The 23,148-nt window shown below is 35.6% G+C and overlaps 1 long non-coding RNA gene across 1 annotated transcript in view; it reads left to right on the plus strand.

The window, feature by feature from the left end:
- The window catches only part of LOC126933956 (uncharacterized), a 34,619-nt gene extending 16,727 nt beyond the window's left edge, over positions 1-17,892 (plus strand). The window contains exons 4-5 of the long non-coding RNA XR_007718784.1: positions 1,853-2,179; positions 17,819-17,892. This is a non-coding gene — a long non-coding RNA (uncharacterized LOC126933956). The remainder of the gene's footprint in view (positions 1-1,852; positions 2,180-17,818) is intronic.
- Positions 17,893-23,148: the final 5,256 nt, after the last annotated feature.

Consider the following 23,148-nt stretch of genomic DNA (forward strand, 5'->3'; position numbering starts at 1 on the left):
AAGGTGGGAGGGTGAAGGCAGGGTCAGGGTTGAGAAATTGCCTAACTAGTACATTATTTGGGTGATGGTTACATTAAACACCCAGATTTCACAAATGCACAATGTATCATTGTAGGCTGTACCCCCTAAATCTATAAAAATGAAACATAAAAAAAGAAAGGGACTTAGGCTTTTTTTTTTTTTTCTAAGAGAAACTAAGCTCAGTGTTACATCCTCAGAAAAGACAATATAAAACAGATTCCATTTTATTTTTTTAAAAAAGGATAGTTTAGTAAAAGTAATGATGTTCAAAGCTATTTATATAGGCTAAGGAGTAAAATATAAATAAATATCACAACTTTTACGTTTTTTAAACATTTTACTTTTTTAGAGCATTTTTTTTTTGTTCACATCAAAACTAAGAGGAAGATAACAGAGATTTCCCATATATCCTGTATCCTGACACACACAGAGCCTCCCCCATTATCAATATTCCCCATCAGAGTGGTATATTTATTACAATTGATAAACCTACATTGACACATCATTATAATCCAAAGTCCATAGTTTGCATTAGAGTTCATGCTTGGTGCTGTGCATTCTATGCCATTTGGACAAATTTTAAATGACATGTATCCATCATTACAGCATCAAATAGTATAGGAATCACCCTAAACATCGTCTGTGTTTGGCCTGGTCATCTCTCCCTCCCCATACCTCTGGAAACCACTGATCATTTTACTGTCTCCATAGTTTTGTCATTTCCAGAATGTCATCTAGTTGAAATTGTAAAGTATGTAGCCTTTTCAGATTGACTTCTTTCACTTAGTAACATTCATTGCATTTTCCTCTGCATCTTTTCATGGCTTGATAGCTCATTTCTTTTTAGCCATCCATCGTCTGGATATGCTGCAGTTCATTTGTCCATTCACCTGCTGAAGGACATACTGCTTGCTTTCAAGTTTTGGCAATTATGATTTTTTTCCATGAGTTATAATGACATACTTTGGGTCATTCTAGTTTTGTTCTTTTTGTATCTGCATCATTAAAAATTACTTGATAATGCTGAAGTTAAAGATTTTATATATAAATAATTCTGTCCTCCAATAACATAGGCTAAAATTTCCCCAAATTTGGAAGTGCAAATTCAGGATAGACACAACTAACTTAGCGCTTTGGAAAAAAAAAAATTGTCTACTGATGTAAATTACACAAATGCAACCAAAATAATAACATCTTGCAAACCTGAGTTTCTACAACAGGCACCAGAGGGAGCTCCTGAAAATGCAGTGGCAGAGCACCTGCGTCACTGCTGGCAGCCAGCCAGTGGCAAAGGAGATGGGGTGGGGGGCATACAGCAGCCAGCAGCACAGACGTGTTTGGCCCCCATGAGACACCCCCTGAAGTCTTCCAGAAACACTTCACAGAGAAAGCTTATCATGTGCTGGGTTCTGCATAACCAGGTTTGCTGTTGTTTTGGGGGGCTGCAGGAGGATATAGGGGCATATCCAAACAGCAAAATTTGAGAATACATTCTTTTTTTTGAAGGGAGTCGGGGGGACAGAATTTCACTCTTGTTGCCCAGACTAGAGTGCAATGGCACAAACTCAGCTCACTGCAACCTCCGTCTCCCTGGTTCAAGCAATTCTCCTGCCTCAGCCTCCTAAGTAGCTGGGATAACAGGCACATGTCACCATGCCTGGCTAATTTTGTGTTTTTAGTAGAGACAGGGTTTCTCCATGTCAGGCTGGTCTTGAACTCCCAACCTCAGGTGATCCACCCACCTCGGCTTCCCAAAGTGCTGTGATTACAGGCGTGAGCCACCGCACCTGCCTGAGAATACATTCTAATACAGCCAAATTTATTTCCATAGGCTGCTGAGCTCGGGGACAGCAGAATAACACTAATGAAGCTTATAGTATCTTCCCAGGACTGAAGGACTCCAATCTGCAGAGACAATCACTTCAAGATGGAAAGTCAGAACTGAAGAGAAATTCATGTGAATGCACACTTTATCCAGGAAGGAATTATATGCACATGAGAAGAGGAGATGGCATCTGAACTGCCCACAACCCGACCCAAATTCTTTACGCATTTTGGAACTGTGAATGATTTTGCTTCATTCAGAACTGTGGGGTCTTTAAGAAGCATATTTAGAAACATGACCTCATACTAATGTTGGACACAAGGAGGAAAGCAGGTAGGAAGAAAGATGGGGCTTGAACAGTTCATGACTGGAAATGATCTTAAGTTTGCATACATGGAATTAGCCCATCAATTACTGACTCCATCAGTAAGATGGTGCTGAGGGAAGTGGAAATGAGGCTCACAGAAATACTGGCCTTGCGAGGTGATACATGCTTATAGTCCCAGGTACTTGGGAGGATGAGGTGGGAGGATTGCTTGCACCCAAGCCTGGGAGATCGAGGCTGCAGTGAACCCATGATCATGCCACTGCATGCCAGCGTGGGTGACAGCAAAGCCCTGTTTAAAAAAGAAAAACAGAAAAAAAAAATACTAGCCTTGGGACATCCTAAAAATATTCACTCTCTGAATTTTTATCTAAATGTTCTTCCCTAGTTGTAACACAACACAACGGGCGAGCTCCCTCACTGCCTTCCAATTAAGGGAATAAAAGCTCCTTGAGGACCAGTGTTGTATATACTGCCATCCTCACAGTTAGCTAAGTGTCCTTGCATTTGGCAGAGACTTAGTACCTATTTATGGAGCCAAAGAAAAAGAGAGAGAAAATGGTAATATGCTATTTGTTTTCAAGTTAGTTTTCTCTTTCAATTCTAAGATTTCCACTGCAAAAGAATCTCTAAACATTTTTGTTCTCCAAAATTTGCCGTCACCTTTTCTATTATATATATACAAAGTGAGACTATATGCTGTCTTTCCCCATTTTCGCTGCCCCTTCCCTGATATATCTTTATTAGGTTTAAATTTAAAATGGCCCTATGGGGAAATGCACTCATTTTTCAGTCTTTCATTGCTCTGTTTCTGTTCATTCTCAACTTAGTAACTCATTAGTTCTTCAGTTTCTGTGCATTCCAACGAAATAACTTCGTTATTTCATGCACACACAAACACACACAAAACCATCAGAAATTAGCTTTTTCAATAAGGCAAGTTAGAATCACATCACATTTAAACTCACAAATATTTCTATACAATTTACAAAATGAATGTAAGTCATTCTGAGTTTTAAAAAATGGAAAAAATGGTTCAAGTGATGGAAAACGTCTATAGCTCCCTAGAGGCTGAAATATTACGGTAATCATTTTCATAATTCAAATGAATATATAATTACTAGAACAGCAGCAGGGAGATTTACAATTCACTAAACTAAACCAAAAAATCAGTAGCAATCAGTATGGGAAAATGTACCCTCTTATATCTGAGGTAAATTAATTTTGTTACTGAAATGTCATTATGTTGTCATATTTCCACTCTTATCACTTATTCAAACATATCCACTTTTCCTTCCTAATGTTTCATTGCTAAGATAATTGAACTTTGCAGTTTTTATCTCAGGCTTATATTACTTAAAAATCACTGTGTGCATTATTACAAGGAAAGGGCAAAGGCAGAGATAGGACTTATTTAGCTCTCATGGTTTAGGATTGTATTGAAGCTCACAATTGATTGTAACTTCCTAACCTTTCTTTTCCTACTCATTACCCTCTTCATTTTATACTAGTATTTCCAGCTATTAGACTATCTTTATTTAGGAGGCACAAAAGGAAAATATCAAGAAGAATTTGAAAAATAATATATTTTTGTTTTGATGTTTCAATTTAATGCAGGTTTGAAAATGCTGAACTGTCTAAGGTATACTAAATATTCATTAGGCAGTTTAGATTTTACTAAGTTCTAAATGAAAATGACCCAACAAAATCAAATTGAAATTTCATAGAGTACTTTTCAAGTATGGTTCTAAAACATACATTAAACAAAATGAATTCATTTGAATGCAAGTCTTTCTCTTTCTCTAGAATACATACACACCCTAGGGTTTATTATGCTTTCAGTTCAATGCCTCCTAAATGTGTGTGGTGTGGATCAAATAAATAGTTCAACAGCTTTCATAAGCAAACAATCTTATGGTCTGGTATGTCTATAAACCTCTTGTGCTATTTCTTTATGCTTTCCCACTTACAAAGGTTAATACAAATTTCATTTGAATTCAAGCAAAATATTCTGCATAGACAAATCTGTTCAGAAAGAGCCCATCAGAATTTATCCATGTGAATCCAACAGCTCTTTATGGACTTGTAAAGGCATAGCAAAATGTGCTCACTTTTAGAAATCAGACTTGCTACTGCCCAGCTCTGAAATCATAGACCTTAGTGCAGGAAGGACTTTAGAAATCATGTAGCGTAACTCTCCCATTAAAAAAATTGTAGAATTTAGCACACATTTAAAATGTCCTTTACCTTTGGTTATACCCCTTGTGTTGATGCCTGTTTTATTTGATATTAACATAAACACTCTAGCTTTCTTATGCTTACAGGTTTCATGGTATATCTTTTTCCATCTTTTTCATTTTAATCTCTGTGTGCTTTTAAATTTTAAACGCACCAATTTTAGAGAACTTATAGATGAGTTCTGCTTTTTAATTCAGTCTGATAATCTCTGCCTTGTAATTAGTGGCATTAATTTACATAAACTTTATGTAATTATTTAGTTTTTGTCATTCTTGTCTATTTGTCCATCTTGCATCTTCCAACTTTCTGCTCTTCCTATCACCTTCTTTTGGCTTAATACAAGATTTCTTTTAAAATGAATGTTTTCTTTTAGAACAGTTATAGGTTTAGAAAAAAATTGTGAAGATAGTTCAGAAAGTTCCCATATACTTCTCACCCAGTTTCCCCTATTATTATCATCTTACATTAGATGCTCCAGGATACTCTTGTACATTTCCCATCCCAATCCTAGAATCAGCCATTTTACCAGGAAGCCTTGCTTCTTTTTATTGGAGAGTGGCATGAGAAACCAAGATCTATGTGTTAGGTATGTTTGTTACTCCTGGATTATCATTGCTTCTAGATTTTCTCAGTTGATACAGCAAGAAAATATATGTGTATACTAATCCAGGTATATGTACATACATATCTATAATATTTATGTTATAATCATCTATATATAGTAAGCTAAACATGTGTTCATACTGATGTCCTCAACTGTGGTCCATTACCACCACATGGATCTTTCTAGGCTACTTCCTTGGTATATCAGCAATCTCATGCTCCGACAGTAAGAAACCTGGCTCCTACCATTGGTCACCCATTTACTTAATTGTTTAGTTTCAGTATAAATGCAGAGCGCTATCAGAGTTGTTTAGCAGTAACCTCATGGGAACCACCTTTATCAACTAGAGTATAGTGCTTATGTACAGATTCTTTTGCCTTTTGTCTAACAAACTGTACTCATTTCCAAAGTTACTTAGCTTGGCAACTTTTTCCCATAATGCTTCAGTGAAATTGTTTTAAATGTTGTAATAAAGGTATACTGTCTTGTCGCATTCCACATTCCATTCCGGATCCCACAACCTCTTGAATGATTTTTTAAAAATGTGTATACATTAAAGTTTACTCTTTGTGCTGTAAAGTTCTATAGGTTTTGACAAAGTTTCATGTATTTACCTTTACAGTATTATTCAGAATAGTTTTACTACCCCAAAATATCACTGCCCTGTGCTTCACCTATTCAACTCTCCTCTCTCCCCTAAACTCTTGGCAACTACTGATCCTTTAACTGTCTCTATAGTTTTGCCTTTTCCAAGACAAATCTAATTGAAATCACAGAATATATAGGCTTTTCCAACTGGCTTCACTTGTGTAGCAATGCACATTTATGATTCATCCATCTATTTTTGTGGCTTAACAGCTCATTTATTTTTTATTATGGACTAGTAATTCCTAGCATGGATTATCACAGTTTACATACCATTTCTTCTATTGAAGGACATCTAGCTAGCTTCCAGTGTTTTGCTGATTACAAATAAAGCCGCTATAATAATTCATGGGCAGGTTGTGTGGAGCATAAGTTTTCAAATCAGTTAGGTAACTAAACACAAGTGCAGTCTAAGTTGTATGGTAAGACTTTTTAGCTTTTTGAGAAATTGCCGAACTATCTTCCAAGTGTTTATACCATTTTGAATTTCCATCAGCAAAGAATGAGAGTTCCTGTTGCTTATCATTGACAGTAATTTGTATGGTCAGATTTAGAGGTATTTTGTTTGTGTGTTTGTTTGTTGTTGTAACTAGTGTATAGAAATTTCTCCTTAAAGTTTTAATTTGTAATTCCAAAAAGATAGAAAACATTGAACATCTTTCATTTGCTTATTTGCTATCTGTGTATCTTCTTTAAAGTAGTGTCTTCTCAGATATTTTTGCCTATTTTAAAATTGGATTGTTTGTTTTCTTATTGTTGAGTTTCAAGAATTCTTTTTGTGTTTTGGATACAAGTGCTTTATCAGACATGCGTTTTGCAAATATTTTGTCTAAGACTGGGACTTGTCTTTTTATTCTTTTGACAGTGTCTTTTAAAATTTATTAAGTTACAATTTGCCAGATTTTTTTTTCATGGTTCTTACTATTGGTGTTGTATTTAAAAACTCAACACAAACCCAAGGCCACCTAGATTTTCTCTTATGTTTTTCTTCAAGAAGTTTTATAGTTTTGTATTTTACGTTTAGGTCTATGGTTCACTCTGAGGTCATGATCCGGATTTATTTTTGTGAAAGTTGTGCTAGATTAACCTTTTTTTTTTTTCTTTTAACACACGGACAGCCAATTGTTCATGCACCATTTACTAAAGTTTATTCTTTCTCCTGAATTGCTGTGGTAAGCAAAAAAAAAAAAAAAAAAAAAAGAAAGAAAAGAAAAGAAAATAAAAATCCACTCCTCCCCCACAACACCCTGACAAAGATGTTTACATCCTAATTCCCAAGACCTCTGAGTAAATTACGTTTAGGTTACGTGGCAAAGGAGAATCAAAGCTGAAGATAGAATTGAGATTGCTAATCATTTAATTTCGAGATGGGGAGATTATTCTGGATTATCTATGTGGCCCTTCAAAGTAACCACAGGACTCCTTAAAAGTAGAAGAGAGCGGTGAAAGAATTAAAGGACAAGATTTAATGATGGAAGCAATGTCACAGTGATGCAATGTGAGAAAGACATGACAGGCTATTGCCAACTTTGAAGATAAAATTGAGCCATGAGCCAAGAAATGTGGCACCTCAAGAAGCTAAAATAGGCAGGGAAATGGATTGTCCCCTAGAATCTTTTGAGAGGAACACACCCCTAGAGACAACTTGATTTTAGCCATGTGAGACCCATGTCAGACCTTTGAACTCTAGAACTATAAGATAAATTTGTGTTGTGCAATCCACAACAACTATAAGATAAATTGTTGTGTTGTGTACAATTTTTTACACAAATTGTAAAAAATTTGTGGTAATTTTTTACAATAGCAATAGTAAATTAATACAATTGCCTTTCCTCCTCTGTCAACAATCAGTTAATTATATTTCTGTAGGTCTTTTTCTGGGCTCTCTATTCTATTCAATTGATCTACGTATCTATTATTTCACCAATACCATCCTGTCTTGATTACTGTAGCTTTAAAGTAAGTCTTGAAATTAGATGGTGTCCTTTGTTTTTTTGTATTGGCTATCTCAGATCTTTTGCCTTTCTATGTAAATTTTAGATAAGTGTATTAATATATGTAAAATAGCTTCCTGGGATTTTGATTAGGAGTGTGCTTATGGATCAAGTTAGACTAATAATATTGAGTCTTCTTTCTATGAACATGGACTATCTCTTCATGTATTTACCTATTCTTTAATTTCTTGCATCAGACTTGGGTAGCTTTCCACATATAGATCCTGTACATATTTTGTTAGATTTATAACTAAGTATTTCTTTCTCTTTTTTGTGCTATTGTAAGTGTTTTGTTTGTTTAAAATTTAAATTCCAATTGTTCATTCCTGGCATATAGAAAAACATTCATTTTGCATGTTATCCTTATATCTTGTGACCTTGCAGTACTCACTTGTTAGATCCATGAGTGTGTATTTTTTTTGTCAAGTCTTTGAAATTTTTTACATAGACAATCATGTCATCTGCAAATAAAGATATCTTATTTCTTTTTTTCAATCTTTATATATTTTCTCTTCTTTTCTTATATAATTGAATAGGCTTGGTCTTCCAGCACAAAAAATTGAATGGGTACCTGGAATGAAATGATGCCCTGTCCTTGTACCCAGTCTTAGGAGTAAAACATTTAGTTTATCACCATTAAGTATAATGTTAACTGTGGGTCTTTTTGTGATTTTCTTTATCAAGTGGGGAAGTTCTCTTCTATTCTTAATTTGCTGAGGAATTTTATTATGCATGGATGTTGGATTATGTTAAATGCTTTTTCCACATCAATGGATGTGATTATGTGACTTTTTTTGTCTTTAGCCTAACTGGTGAAGTACATTGATTGATTTTTGAATTTTGAACCAGACTTGCACACTTGGAATAAATCCCACTCTATCATAGCATATTATTTTCTTTATACATTTTTGAAATTGATTTATGAATATTTTGTTAAAGATTTTGTATGAAATCTTTAACAAAAGATTACTTTAGCTTTCTATGTTCATGAAAGCTATTTGTCTTTAGTTATCCTTCCTTGTAATGTCTTTGTCTGACTTTGGTATAGGTTAATTCTAGCTTCATATAATAAGTTTAGAAATATTCTGTCTGCTTCTATTTCTCGACGAGAATGTGAAAAATTGGTACATGTAATTTCATCCTTAAATGTTTGGTAGAATTTAGCGATAAAACCATCTGGGCCTGATGCTTTTTTGGGGGAAGATTATGAATTATTGATATAATTTTAAAAATAGACATAGGCCTATTCAGATTATCTATTTCTCTTTGTGAATTTTGGTACTTTGTGTCTTTCAAGGAATTGGTCCATTTCATCTAAGTTATCAAACTTGTAAGCATAGAGTTATTTGTGGTATTATTTTATTATCCTTTTAATATCCATGGGATCAGTAATAATGACCTTCTTTCATCTGATATTTGTAATTTGTGTCTTCTCTCTTTTTTCTTGGTTAGCCTGGTTCTTTAGGCTAATACATGTATTAATCTTTTCAAAGAATGAGGTTTGTGGTTTGTCAATATTCTCTTCTTAGGCTGGGTGCAGTAGCTCACATCTGTAATCCCAGCATTTTAGGAGGCTGTGGTGAGAGAATTGCTTGATCCCAGGAGTTTGAGACCAACCTGGACAACATAGCGAGATCCTCATCTCTACAAAGAATACAAAATTTAGCCAGGCATGGTGGCACATACTTGTGGTGCCAGCTGTTGGGAGGCTGAGGCAGGAGGATCACTTGAACTGGAATTTGAGGTTGCAGTGAGCTATGATGACCACTGCACTATAGCCTGTGTGACAGGGCGAGACCCTGTCTCAAAAACAAAAACAAAAAATCTCTTATTGTTTACGTCTTTGTAATTTCATTGATTTCTGCTTTAAATTTTACTATTTATTCCCTTTTGCTTGCTTTAGGCTCAAATTGCTCTCTTCCCTAGGGTAGTAAATGGGTGGCTTTTTAAAAACCAGCATTACCATTTTTATTTATTTGGAGCATTCAGTATATTTATATTAATGCTAACTGCTTATGTATGTAGACGTTTCTACCATATTTTTTGTCCTTTTCGTATGTCTCTTTCTATGATTTTTTTCTTTCCTTTCTTGACTTTCTTATAGTAGGTTTTTAAAACACGTATTTCTCCCTTACTTGTTTGGGTTTCCTTTTTCTGCTTCTATTATGTAGTGCTTCCTTTAGAAAGTTTATATACATTTACAAACATTTAATTTACTTATATCAATATTATAGCCTAAAGTTAATCAATATTTCCATCCTCATTCTGAATAATTTAAGAACTTAGAGCACTTTATTCCAGTCACTTCTTTCACAGTAAATGCTATTATCATTGGAAATTTTAGCTCTATCTTATTTATTATTGTTTATATACTTGTTATACCTTTATTTTTGTTTTACATAGTTGATCCTGATTTAGACTTACTCATATATTATTTTTATTGCTCTTTATCTTTTTATTTCTTTATCTGAGATCACTTTTTCCCCTTGCCTGAAGTTACATTTTTAAGAATTTTATTCAGTGAAGTTATATTGATGGAAAAATCTATCAAATTTTTTTTTCTGGGGAATGTCCTTTGTTTACCTTTTTTTTTTTTTTTTTTTTTTTTGAGACAGAGTCTGCTCTGTTGCCCGGGCTGGAGTGCAGTGGCGCGATCTCAGCTCACTGCAAGCTTCGCCTCTCGGGTTCACGCCATTCTCTGGCCTCAGCCTCCCGAGTAGCTGGGACTACAGGCCCCGCCACCACGCCCGGCTATTTTTTTCTATTTTTAGTAGAGACAGGGTTTCACCGTGTTAGCCAGGATGGTCTCGATCTCCTGACCTCGTGATCCGCCCGCCTCGGCCTCCCAAAGTGCTGGGATTACAGGTGTGAGCCACTGTTTACCTTATTCTTGAATGCCATTTTGCTGCCTATGGAAAGGCAGGTTGGCCATGGTCTTATTTCATTTCATTACAGATATGCTACTGCCTCTGTCTCCCATTTTTGTTGTTGAGGAGTTAGATGTCAGTCTAACTTAGGGGTGAGCAAACTGTGACCCACCTGCCAAATCTGGATCATCATCTTTTTTTTTTTTTTGCTTGTTTCTGTATATAAAGCTTTATTGAAACACAGCCATGCTTAATAATTTACACATTTTCTATCGCTGGTTTTGCTGCAATGGCAGAGTTTAATATTTGTGATAGATATTATACAGCCTTCAGAACCTAAATCATTGACCATCTCACCCTTCACAGTAGAGTTCATTAATTCCTGGTTTATCATTGCTTCTGTTAATGTAATGGGTCTTTTAAAATAATATCTCGACCACGTAGGCCTCTGCAATTCCAGTAGGATTTGTCAGGTATGAACTTTTTTATGTTTGTAATTTGCTGAGCTTCTTGAAGGTGTGGATTATTGTTTGTTATTGGTTGTGGAAATTTTTCAAATCTCGCTTCCGCTATATCAATTCTCTTCTTTTTCTTTTTTAAAAGGTAAATTTTCTCACTCTATGCTCCGTATTTCTATTATCACTTTTATATATTTCCTGTTTCTTTGTCTCTCCATTCTACATTCCAAATAATTTCTCAGATCCACCTTCCAGTACACTTATTGTTTCTCTAATTTAATCTACTGTGTAGTTAGTACAATCCACTGAATTTTAAATTTATTAAAATTTTTATTTCTAGTTCTACTTGTTTTCTTTTCCAAAAATGCTTGTTCCTTTTTTATATTTCCTTTTTTCCCGCTCATACTTTCAAGCTACTGTCTTATTTCTTAAACATTTAACATGGTTGGTTTATAATCCATAATCGATGATTTATGTATCTGCCATTTTTTGTAGTCTGTTTCTGTCATATGTTATCTCATGTGAAATATCATCTATTAAAATTCTTTGAGACCTATGATTGAGGTAAATTCCTCCAAAGAGCACTTGCATTTGCTTCTGGCACGCCATTTTAAGATTTTTGAAGAACCCAGTCAATGTAAACTGACCTATAAGCTCTGAGGGTTGGCATTTCTTTAGCAAATTTCAAAGGAGAATTTTTTTCTCTCTTATTGACCATCATGCTATTTTCCTTGCATTCTGAGTGGCAGGGGGTGGCGTGTGGGGTGCAGGGAGGAAGGAATCTGGTTTGTTTCTAACTTACTCTTATTCTTACATAGGAACACTTCTGAAATCTTGACTTCACTTAGTTTTTTATTTGTCTTGTAGTCATATTATTAATGCACTTAAGGAGTTAAAAAAGAATTGTTTAGCATTTAGTTGCGTTCAGCAGAAGGGTAAGTTAGGATACCTAGTCTTCAATGTTGATGAGAAAGGAAGCCTACATTTCCTTGTTTAAACAGCACACTTGCCACAAGAAGGCAAATGACTTAACTGAGGTTACACAACTCTAATTGTCCAGATTAAAAATTTACTGTTCAACACTACAGTTAAATAGTAAATTCTTTTTTTTTTTTTTTTTTTTTTTTTTGAGACGGAGTCTCACGCTGTTGCCCAGGCTGGAGTGCAGTGGCGCGATCTCGGCTCACTGCAAGCTCCGCCTCCCGGGTTCACGCCATTCTCCTGCCTCAGCCTCCTGAGTAGCTAGGACTACAGGCGCCCGCCACCGCGCCCGGCTAATTTTTTGTATTTTTAGTAGAGACGGGGTTTCACTGTGGTCTCGATCTCCTGACCTTGTGATCCGCCCGCCTCGGCCTCCCAAAGTGCTGAGATTACAGGCTTGAGCCACCGCGCCCGGCCAAATAGTAAATTCTTAAAGAATGTCCGTTAAAGGAAAAAAAATTAGAGAAACACTTTTTAAAGATTTTGAAATTTTGAATATAATGATGACTGGGATGGATATAAATAGATATCAATATTCAGTAGGATAGATTACTTATTAAATAGATAGTCAAATACGGTACATTTCAAGCCACAGAAGACTATTATTTGATTAAAGATTTAAATCAGATTTGAGGTCATTTCCACCTCAAATCAGCATGCCTCAGACAAATGTCTTTGTTTCATTTAAAATTTTCCCAACTGCCCTACTTCCTAAACACCAAGGGAATCACCAGCTGCTATCCCGGTATTTAAGCCCAAATCTTTGGCATTATCTTTACTTTCAAATCTTTCTCCTTCCACATATACTCATTTATCAACTTTAGCAGCTTCCTTTGCTCTGTCAGCCCTTTTTTGGGACCTGATTACTTCCTGATTAGAATATTATCAGTTTCATTCTGGCTTTCTGGTGGGCGGCATCTACTTATGTTTCTAATCTTATATGAAACACATATATACAAACTACACATACAGTACACATACAATTAGTTCATATGCTTTATCTGGGCACCTTTTAATGTAAATATTTAGGGAAAATCTACATCATGGTTCCTCTAGGATGAATATTCTAAAATTGAGGAGGATAGTAGAGGGATTTTGACTTTATATGTGATGTTTTTATTTTTTGCAAAGAAATGCAGCTTCGAACCACTACTTAGGTAATACAAATCAAAATATAAAGGAAACACTCATGCTTACTATGAAAGCAATGTCTGTACACTTGAGTTCTTTGTAGTGACTCTCCTTTATCCCTACATATCTATAGGTGTTCATAGTGCCTTCTTTAACATTTAACCTTTAAATTGTGAAGCCTAGCTAATAAACTTTATTACTAGTCAAGACTTTTCTTCCATTTTTTAAAATGCCATCTATTCTCTGGTACAAAGCAGAGAAAAATTCAAGCAGGATGTGCTCTTTACTTATTTGTCAGAGTAGGAGATTGAACAAAACATTTTTTTACATACAGGTTTCCCATTATTCTCTTTTCAGAAATAATTTTCTAAATGATGACTTGAAACATTTCAAAACCTGCTTTTTCTGCTTCCCTTCCTACTATCCATACTTAGTTAGTATTCGCTACTCTGTACCTTTTCCTCTCTCTTATCTAGAGTCTTAGAATTTTCAATTCTTGCCAGGCACTGTGGCTCATGCTTATAATCCCAGCACCTTAGGAGGCCAAGACAGGAGGATTGCTTGAGTTCAGGAATTCAAGAGCAGCCTGGGTAACATAGCATGACCTTGTCTCTACTAAGAAAATAAAAAAATTTAGCCAGGCATGGTGATGCACACCTGTAGTCCCAGCTACCTAGGAGGCTGAGATGGGAGGATCACTTGAGCCCAAAAGATGGAGGCTGCAGTAAGTTATGATTGTGCCATTGCACTCCAGCCTGGGCAACAAAGTTAGAACCTGTCTCAAAAAATAAAAAAAAAAAAAAGAACTTTCGATTCTAAGTCTTCACCTTGTAGCTTCCAAACCCAAATTCTGACTGTACTAGTGGTTATCTCAATTTAACTGTATCCATTTTCAAACTCAGAGACAATGAATTATCCAGAATGAAGCTCAGAAAGACATAGAAATAGAAAATATGAATGTTGGGTTAAGAGTATAGATCTCTGAGTGAGAAAGTTCAACACATGGAGTTGCATAAAAAATTAATAAAAAAAAGATAATAGAGACAATTGTGAAGACAAAACATTGAAGAGATAACTAATGAGAAATACAAGGATTTTCATACTCAAGAAGCAAACAAATCCCCAGACGCTTACATAAAAAGAAATGCACTTAGAAATAATACAGTGAAAATAAAGAAAACCACAGACAAAGAGAAAGTTTAAAAGTAGCCAGAAAGAAAAGACAGAATACCCAATGAAGAATAATTAATTAGTCAGATATCTGATATTTGAATGAGAAAGAGGGGAATATCTTCAAAGTACTGAGAGAAAAACAATTGTCAACATTAAATTGCACACTCTGTGAAATTTTTCAAAAACAAAGACAAACAAAAGGCAAACAAAGAACCTAAGTGTTTCATAAACATATGCTAAGTCAACTACCTTCTAAAGCTGACTTCAGAAAGAAAAACGCTAATCCTAGTGTATTAGGTTCTTCTCACACTGCTATAAAGAACTACCTGAGACTGGGATATTTATGAAGAAAGGGGTTTAATTGACTCAGTTCTACAGGCTGTACAGGAAGCATGGCTGGGAGGCCTCAGGAAACTTACAATCATGGCAGAAGGCCAAGAAGAGGCAAACACATCTTACTATGGTGGAGCAGAAGAGAGACAGAGAGCTAAGGAGGAAGTGCTCCATGCTTTTAAGCAACCAGATCTCGTGAGAACTCACTCACTATCATGAGAACAGCAAGGGGGAATTCCGCCCCCATGACCCAATTACCTCTTACCCGGCCCCAGCTCCAACACTGAGGATCACAGTTCAACATGAGATTTGGGTGGGGACACAGAGCCAAATCATCACCTAGGAGGTTCTAAAATTCAAAAAGAATCATTGGCAATAAAAATGATAAATATACAGGTAAAGTTGAACAATATCTAATTGTATCAACCAATAATAATACTTTAATAGTTTTCTATTGCTGCCATCACAAATTGCCACAAATTTGATGGCCTAAAAGAATATAAATTTATTATCTTACAGTTTAGCAGCTAGGAGTTTGACACAGGTCTCATTGGGTTAAAATCTTCATGTCAGCAACAAACACTGCATTCATTTCTGGAGGCTTTAAGGGGAGAATCTTTGCCTTGCCATTACAAGCTTTCATAGGCCACCTACATTTCTTGGCTCATGTTCCTCTTCCTCCATTTTCAAAGCGTATTTTCTGACCATTCTCTGCAGTCACATCTTCCTCCGATCACAGCCAGTAAAGGTCCTCATTTTTAAGTATTCATGTGATTCAATTGGATCCACTTGGGTAAAACAGGATCCTCTCATCTCAAAGTCCTTAACCCTAATCCCATCTGCAAAGTCCCTTTTGTCATTTAAGGTAACATATTAACAGGTTCTGGGAATTAGTACATTGACATTTGGGGAATGGGGAAGGGGCATTATTCTGCCTACCACAAATGCTATCTAAGTTTTTGATTTCATGCTTTTCTGGATAAAATTGTAAAACTAAACTGAAAAACACCAAGTAAATACAAACAAATGGGTAAGAAGCCTTTATATTATGAGGATGTCAATTTCCCCCAGTTTATCTATTGCTTCAAAGCAACTTCAATAAAAGAATCTCATAAAGTTTTTCATAAAATTTGTGAGGCTGATCCTAAACTCTGTATAGAAGAGTGAACATCCAAGACAAGAATTTCTTGACAAAGCAGAATAAAGTGGTGGTTCTTGTTCTGCTACATGACAAGATTTATCCTAACACCAGTAACTAAAACCATCTGTACTGGTACAGGGATAGATGCTTGGAATGGAATAGAAACTCCAGGTGTATTCCCAAACATATTTGGAAACTTGATATATGACAGATATGGCAATGCAGGTCGATGAGGAAAGGCTGGATGTATTCAATACATGAAACTTGGACCATTGTTTATTCATGAGGCAATGAATTGCATCTTTCTTAACCATACAAAAATTAATTCCTAGGTTTTATTAGCTGGGCATGCTATTTTTGTTACCTCCACAGATTACAATGGATTAACATGAAACACGTTTATTTCCTATCTGTGTCACATTCCAATGTATATTTGTGGGGGAGAGGTATGTCAATGCTCTGATCTCCATTGTCATTCAGAGATCCAGCTCCTTTAAGCTAGTGGCTCTGCCATCCCCTTGGCTTAGTTATCCTCTGTGTCTTCTGCAGCTGGCTGGCAGATGGGGAGCACTGAGGATCTTGCAAGAGATTTTAGGGCCCAGTACGTGTTCCCATGGCTCCACCAAACTATGAAGCTGGATGGAAATGTAGCCTTTTTGGTACAAGTAGAAAAATAAAATGTGTGTCTACTACATAAGTGGATTAAGTAATTAAATATGAAAGGCAATGCCAAAACTTAAAGGAAAATATGAACCATTTTAAGAGCTCAGGATAAGTAATATTTCCATAAACAGGGCAGATAAGTACTAGCCATAAAGGAAAGATTGATTGATACATTCAAGCATATTAAAATTAAGAACTTTTGCTAATTAAGAGATACCATAAAGAAACCTAAATAATAAGCCACAAAATGAAAGAAGTTATTTGTTGCGCATAGTGGACAAAGGCTTAGCTTCCAGAATATATAAAAAAGCACTAAAAATCCTTAAGAAAAAAAATCAGTAGTTTAAAAAAGACAAAAAATATGAACTGACATTTCAAGAAATATGGAAAACAAATAGCCAATGAACATATGAAAAAATATTCAACCCCTTTAATAGTTGGGAAAATGCAAATTAAAGTTCAATGTGGCTTTAATTTCATACCCACCAGATTGTGAAAAATTGAAAAAATATAACAAAAGGAATTTCCTTTTAATAATGCTGATGGGTATATATATATATACACACACACACACACACACACATATATATATATATAGTTGCAACTGCTTTGGAAAACAATATAGAAATAACTTGTAGAGTGAAAACAAATCCAGGAAACACTTATGGGTGAAAGAAAATCACTAACACATGTTGATCAAAGGATACATTCAAGAATATTTATAACAGAATTAATTTTAATCATGGAAAAAACAGAATAGCAAATAACCCAGGTATCTATTGATAGATGAATGGATAAATAAAGTCAGGTATCATCAGAAAGTCCACAATAGTGAAAATGAATAAGCCCCAAGTACATACACACAGAACATAGATTCATCTCACAAGCATAAGGTTGAGTAAAAAAGGAACTCACTGAATATATGCAATTTAATTCCATCTATATGAAGTATAAAGACAAGCAAAGCTAAATACATTGTTTCAGGATACATATACATGAGGCCAAATGATAAAGAAAAGCAAGAAAATAAGAAACACAAAATTCAGATCTGTACCTACATTTGGACACGATGGAAATCAGGATGATGCCTCAAGAAGGGGATGTAGAGGACATTCAAGCTGTTGATAATGTTCCATTTCTTACACATAGATGTTATTTAAAAAATTTACTTATGGTATTATATAAAATATTTCATAATCAAAGATTAAAAAGTACTTATTATTTCCTGATATACTGAAAATATGCTTTTTTAGAAGCATAGCATAATGTGTGGCACAGAATCTATGTAAAACACGTGATAGCAACTTATTTTTATTGCTATTATCTTTTCCTTAAGTCTTTATTTTTGTCTCTTCTCCCCGTTAGCCATGTCTCCTTTGTTCCTGCCACCACATGGTAATATATTGTTTCACTCTTCAGATGGTAAATCATAACATTTCAGGATCAGGAATCCTGAGACAAAAGCAATTTGGATCCGGGAGCTATTTCACTAGGTATGTTCCATAGGAATAGATACAGCTACAAATAAGAGTGTAAGTCTATTATCTGAGAGTAATTGGCTTTGCACTGTAGTAAGCTGACCACAGGATACAAAGTAAGCTCGATAGGAACCATTTAGTGAAAGTATGAGATTACTAGCATCTAGACAAATAAGAGAAGAGTGCCAAATAAGATTACAGGTTGTCGGTACTTGTTTGCATTAAAATAGATTTTTTTTACGGTTTTATAAATAAATAGTATGCAGAAATCTATGCATTCTATAATTGGGATCTTTCTGAATCAGAGAAAGATAATAAGGAAGTAATTTGGTGCAATAAACGATCACTATGCAAAAGTTGTATCTTAAAACATTTTTTTGAGCTCTAAAGTATGAAATTCTCTTAACAGTAGCCATATTATTTTACTGCACACTCAGAATAAGGAAAATATACCAAGCTCAGAATTCTAATATACAAAGACTTACTGCTTCTTGGTTCTTCTAGTTGGAGATGGAAATAGTATAACAGCTCTCAGAGGCAAGATACCACTAAACTCAGCTAGCAGGGTATATCAGTTAGAGAAGCAAAGCCATTAGGAGATTTTATATATGTACACACATACATACACACATAGATACACAGATATATACATTTTAAAAAGACATTTGTTACTGGGGTTTGATATTACACAATTGTGGAAGCTCACTGGATTGTCTCTGCAAGGCTGTTGCCTTTGAGAGCTATGCTGGAGCTCAAGGACTGCAGGGAAAGCAGAGTTAGGAAGAGAAGATGGAAAGTAGGGAAGTGCAAGAGCTAGCTGGGACCCATAAGCATGAGCTGGCAATTTCTATCATTCTGATGTTCATAGTATGAGTGTCTATAGGAGAATCTGGCATTCTTCATCATCTGGGGATTCGGGGGAAGATAGGGCAGTTGCAGATTTGGCTACTGCTCCATGCCAGTGACAATGTGTGTGAGCATTCAGAACGACTGCTGCTGCTTCTCTTCTTCTGCCCTCCAAATCTTGCATAAGATTCACTTGTGGCCTACTCTAACTGGCAACATGCTGGGAAGGGAATTCTGGGAAATGTCATTCATTCTAACCAAGTTGACACATTACAAAGCTACCAGTCCACCACTTATCACTTTGGCACCCAGACATATTTTCTTAAACTATACTTAATCTCCAAATAGAAACAATAATGACATTATGTCTAATACGATACACTTATTCTGCCTACAAAGAAAACATGCTAAGCCTTTTCCCAGAAGACAACACAAAGTTTTGCTTTTGTCTCTGGATAATGGTTATTCTTTTTCTAGTCTAGGGGTTGGAAAACTATGGCCTGTAAGCAAAATTCATCCCTTCACCTGTTTTTATACAGCCTGAGAGCTAAAAGTTTTGCTTCAAAGTATTTTATGATAATTTAATAATATACCAATAGGATGAAAATAACAAATAAAATATAAAATAACATTATTTTTAAATTAAAGGTTGTCAAAAAAAAAAAGAAAAAGAAAAAATATGCAGCAGAGACTGTAAGTGGCCCACAAAGTCTAAAAAAGTCCAAAACATTTACTGTCTGGCTTTTTACTTAAAAAGTTTATCAAAGCCTATTCTAGCTCATTCATATTTTTTTCTTTGTTATGATGTAACTTAAATACTGAGATACGAAGTTAACTACTATTAACACATGTTAGATGGTAAATGGATGAGAGAGAGAGGAAGTAAACAAAAATATTTGGTCAATATATATACAAACATATTCATATAAAAATATGCAAGAAATATAACTATTACAGTTCTCATTTATGTAACTGGTCGCTTGGTCATAGCTTGTATTTATAACCACCTTCTTTCACCACTTGTTTCATATTCTCTTTGCCCTAGCAAAAAGCTAACACCTAACATAGTTCACTGTCTGATGGATGGGTGAGGCAAACTTTTATTCCTGAAGGGTCTGGACTGTTAACGGCTCTGCCTCAATTGGGTTGTGGTAGTTTTCCATTTATTTTAATCACAGGACATAGAAAATCCTGCAGAGAATCTCCTGCATTCCAGACTTATTCCTCCTTATTTCCATTGTGTAGTAGCAGTCAGGGTATGGAAGTCCATGTCTATTCTGTTAGGAACAAGTGCCACCAGCCCCATTATTGAAGTGGTTTAATGTGGCCAAGAAGTTGATTAATCCCTCCAGGAGGTGCCATATGAGGGTTTCTGTGTTGGTCTCTGCTATTGGTAGACTAGGCACCCAGGAATGGCTGTAGCTAAATCAGCCCTGGTGGGTGAAAGTCCATGTTGTTGAGCTTCTGCAAATCCTTCATCCTTGATGCTTTGTTCATGAACCCACTGGACATCGGCAGGAGTGACTGAAGAAGGAGGCTGATTGAAATCCACATTTTATGGTCAATGGTCATTTTATCTACCTGATTAATAAAATCTTATGGTACTGAGGCACCCTTTGGTGAACCTCCACATGGAATGTAAATATCTTTACACTCTGTTCCCATCTGGAAGGCTTTATTCATATATTTCTTCCATAGACATCATTCTCATCCATTTTCCAATCATGTTTCATCCAAGTCCCTGCTCATTCAGTCAAACCATTAGACAGAGCCCATGAGTTGGTACATATCAATATCTCTGGGCATCTTTCTTTCTAGGAAAAATAAACAGCTAGGCACACTGCTCAGAGTTCTGTAAGTTAGAGTATTTCCCTTCACCACTGTCCTTCAGGATCATCCCCGAATGAAGCAGAGGCTGCAGTCGTTCACTTTTGGATGCTGTCTGAATATCATGCAGAATCACCTGTATATCAAGCTTAAGTATTTTCCTTCCTTGTAAACTAGTCAGGAGAACTCCACATGCACTCATTAGTGTGAGTTGAAGTACAGTCTAAGACAGAAGCTACAGTCTTTTATAACCTAATCTTGGAAGTGACACAACATCACTTCTGATATACTCACATGGACCAACCCTAGAATAATCTGGGAGAGGATTAATACATGGGTGTGAATACCAGTAGGCAGGAATTGTTAAAGGTTGTCTTGGAGGCTGACTGCTTAACAAGGAGAAAACAAAGTTAGGCAATATATGGCCTAGAGTCATTTGCCAGAATATCAGGTGTGACTAATGCCAAACTGTGGCTGAGTGCATTTAAAACAACAGAGACTGTAGGAATAATTTGATGAAACCATTTGAAATAAATGATTTTTTTGGCTTGGATTCAGGTACTATATAGTCCATACTGATTTTTAAATATGAAGTCTGTTTATGTTCTCATCCCCTATGAAGGCCCAGGGCTCACTGTTGATCTCCATCGTTGTTTTTCCTTTGACAGTGATCACTAGTTCCTGATGATGAGCTGTTTTAAAAGGTAAGCTCTAACTTGGAGTTAAAATATTCTGTGTTGGTTTAAGTATAGCACACTTTCCCAAACACACTCACCTGCAAACTTAATTTTTGAATTGCTTAATGATATGAATTTTCAAATTCAAGTAAACTAATTTTGTTTTGGAAAGTTTTTGATCTCTTAAAATAGTTGAAAACACCCTATCACAAATTCAGTTTTGGAAACTAATGCACAATATCAGGGATTAGGTCTATTTTCAATTGACCCATCCATCCACCCATCCAACCATCCATCCTTTAACCTAAATACATAGTACTAATGCTTGAACCTTTTCTAATATTTCAGGGGATTTCATAGACTGATTTAGCTAAGTTTTGCTAAGAGACTGAACTAGAATGGTGGTAGTGGAGTGAAAAGAAAGAGACAGATGCTAGAGATATCTTAAAAGGTAAGCAGGAAAAAGACATTTAGCAGGCAACAAAGATAAAGAAGATGAAAAAGATAGGGTGACTCAACTGTATTGAGAAGTGGAGAGTAGTCTTACCAGTGACAAAACTAAGGTGATTGAACAGCGGAACAAGGATGATATGGAGTCATATGTGGGATGTGGTAAGTTTGCGGTTATGGCAGGTTACCCACGTAGAAGTTAAAACACAGGCATGGAGCTGATGTGATAAATTGGAATTATGAAGATAATTTTTGTTCAATTTATTCTGCAAATATTTGCTATATATCTGTGGCAATAGCCCTATAAAACTATAAAGATAAATATGGAATAAAGGTAGAAAACTAACATTTATCAGGTACCTTGACACATGGCAGGCAACCTACTAGAGACATTATGTTTGGTTCTCCATTTTAAGAGTGCTTTAGATTTTTTAGAGTGTTTAAGTAAATTACTTCACCCATATCAAAGTTTGCACTCTTTCAACTGCACCAGTCTGTCTCACTCTGTTTTCAGCATGCTTGCATTCTAATAACGGAAAAGAATGCGTATGCTAAAATAACATTAATTTAAAGCTATATATTCACATACAGTGGCATAAAGCAAGGATCACCAGAATCCAGATGAAAAAGATAAACTCTACTGGCTCATTCAGGGTGTTCAGGGAAGCCTCAAAGGAAGTGGTGAGATTGGAGCTTAATCTACACTGATGGGAAATATTTTAATACAGAAATGGGAAGCTTTGTGACTGGTACAGTTTGGTTGAACATTGGAGTGTTTGGGAGAAATGGTTAGAGCTGCTAAAATATCCCTTGTTTATAATCTAGGGCCTTGAATGGCAACCAAAATCTGTAAGCTATTCAGAAAACCATGGGAAAACATTAACGGCTGCTGAGCAGGGAAATGATATGATTAATGCTGCTTTAGGAAGATTATTCTATCTACTGGCCACAACGGTTAGTTCAGGATGGTTGACTGAAGATGCTAGGAGCTCCTATTCATTCATTCATGCATTCATTCATTCATTCCATATTTATGAAGCATTTGCTCTGTGCCAGATACTTGTCTGAGTTCTGGAGACAAAGTAATGAACGAGATAGATATGGCTCTTACCTTTGTAGTGGTTATCTCCTAGTTGAAGAGAAAGATAATAAACTCAAAAGATAAAATGAAAATAAGTAAGATAATTTCAGATAATGAGTTCCACAAAGAAACTACAACAGGAAAGCAAAATAAAAAGTGAATGGAAATTTCTCAGGTTAATATTGGGAGGTTGGGTTGAGTACTATGTTAGAAAAAGGGTATCACTTGGTCACTTCGGGGAGGTAACAATTTAGTTAAAATTTAAATGATGAGAAGAAAGAAAAATTGTTATGAGCAGACAAAACAGCATGGGCAAGATTTCCAATATGGGTCAACACTTAGACTGTTTGAAGTGCAGAAAGCAGGTTAGTGGAACAGGAGCAGAATGAA

The sequence above is a fragment of the Macaca thibetana genome, chromosome 13 (genome assembly GCF_024542745.1).
Source record: "Macaca thibetana thibetana isolate TM-01 chromosome 13, ASM2454274v1, whole genome shotgun sequence".
NCBI lineage: Eukaryota > Metazoa > Chordata > Mammalia > Primates > Cercopithecidae > Macaca > Macaca thibetana.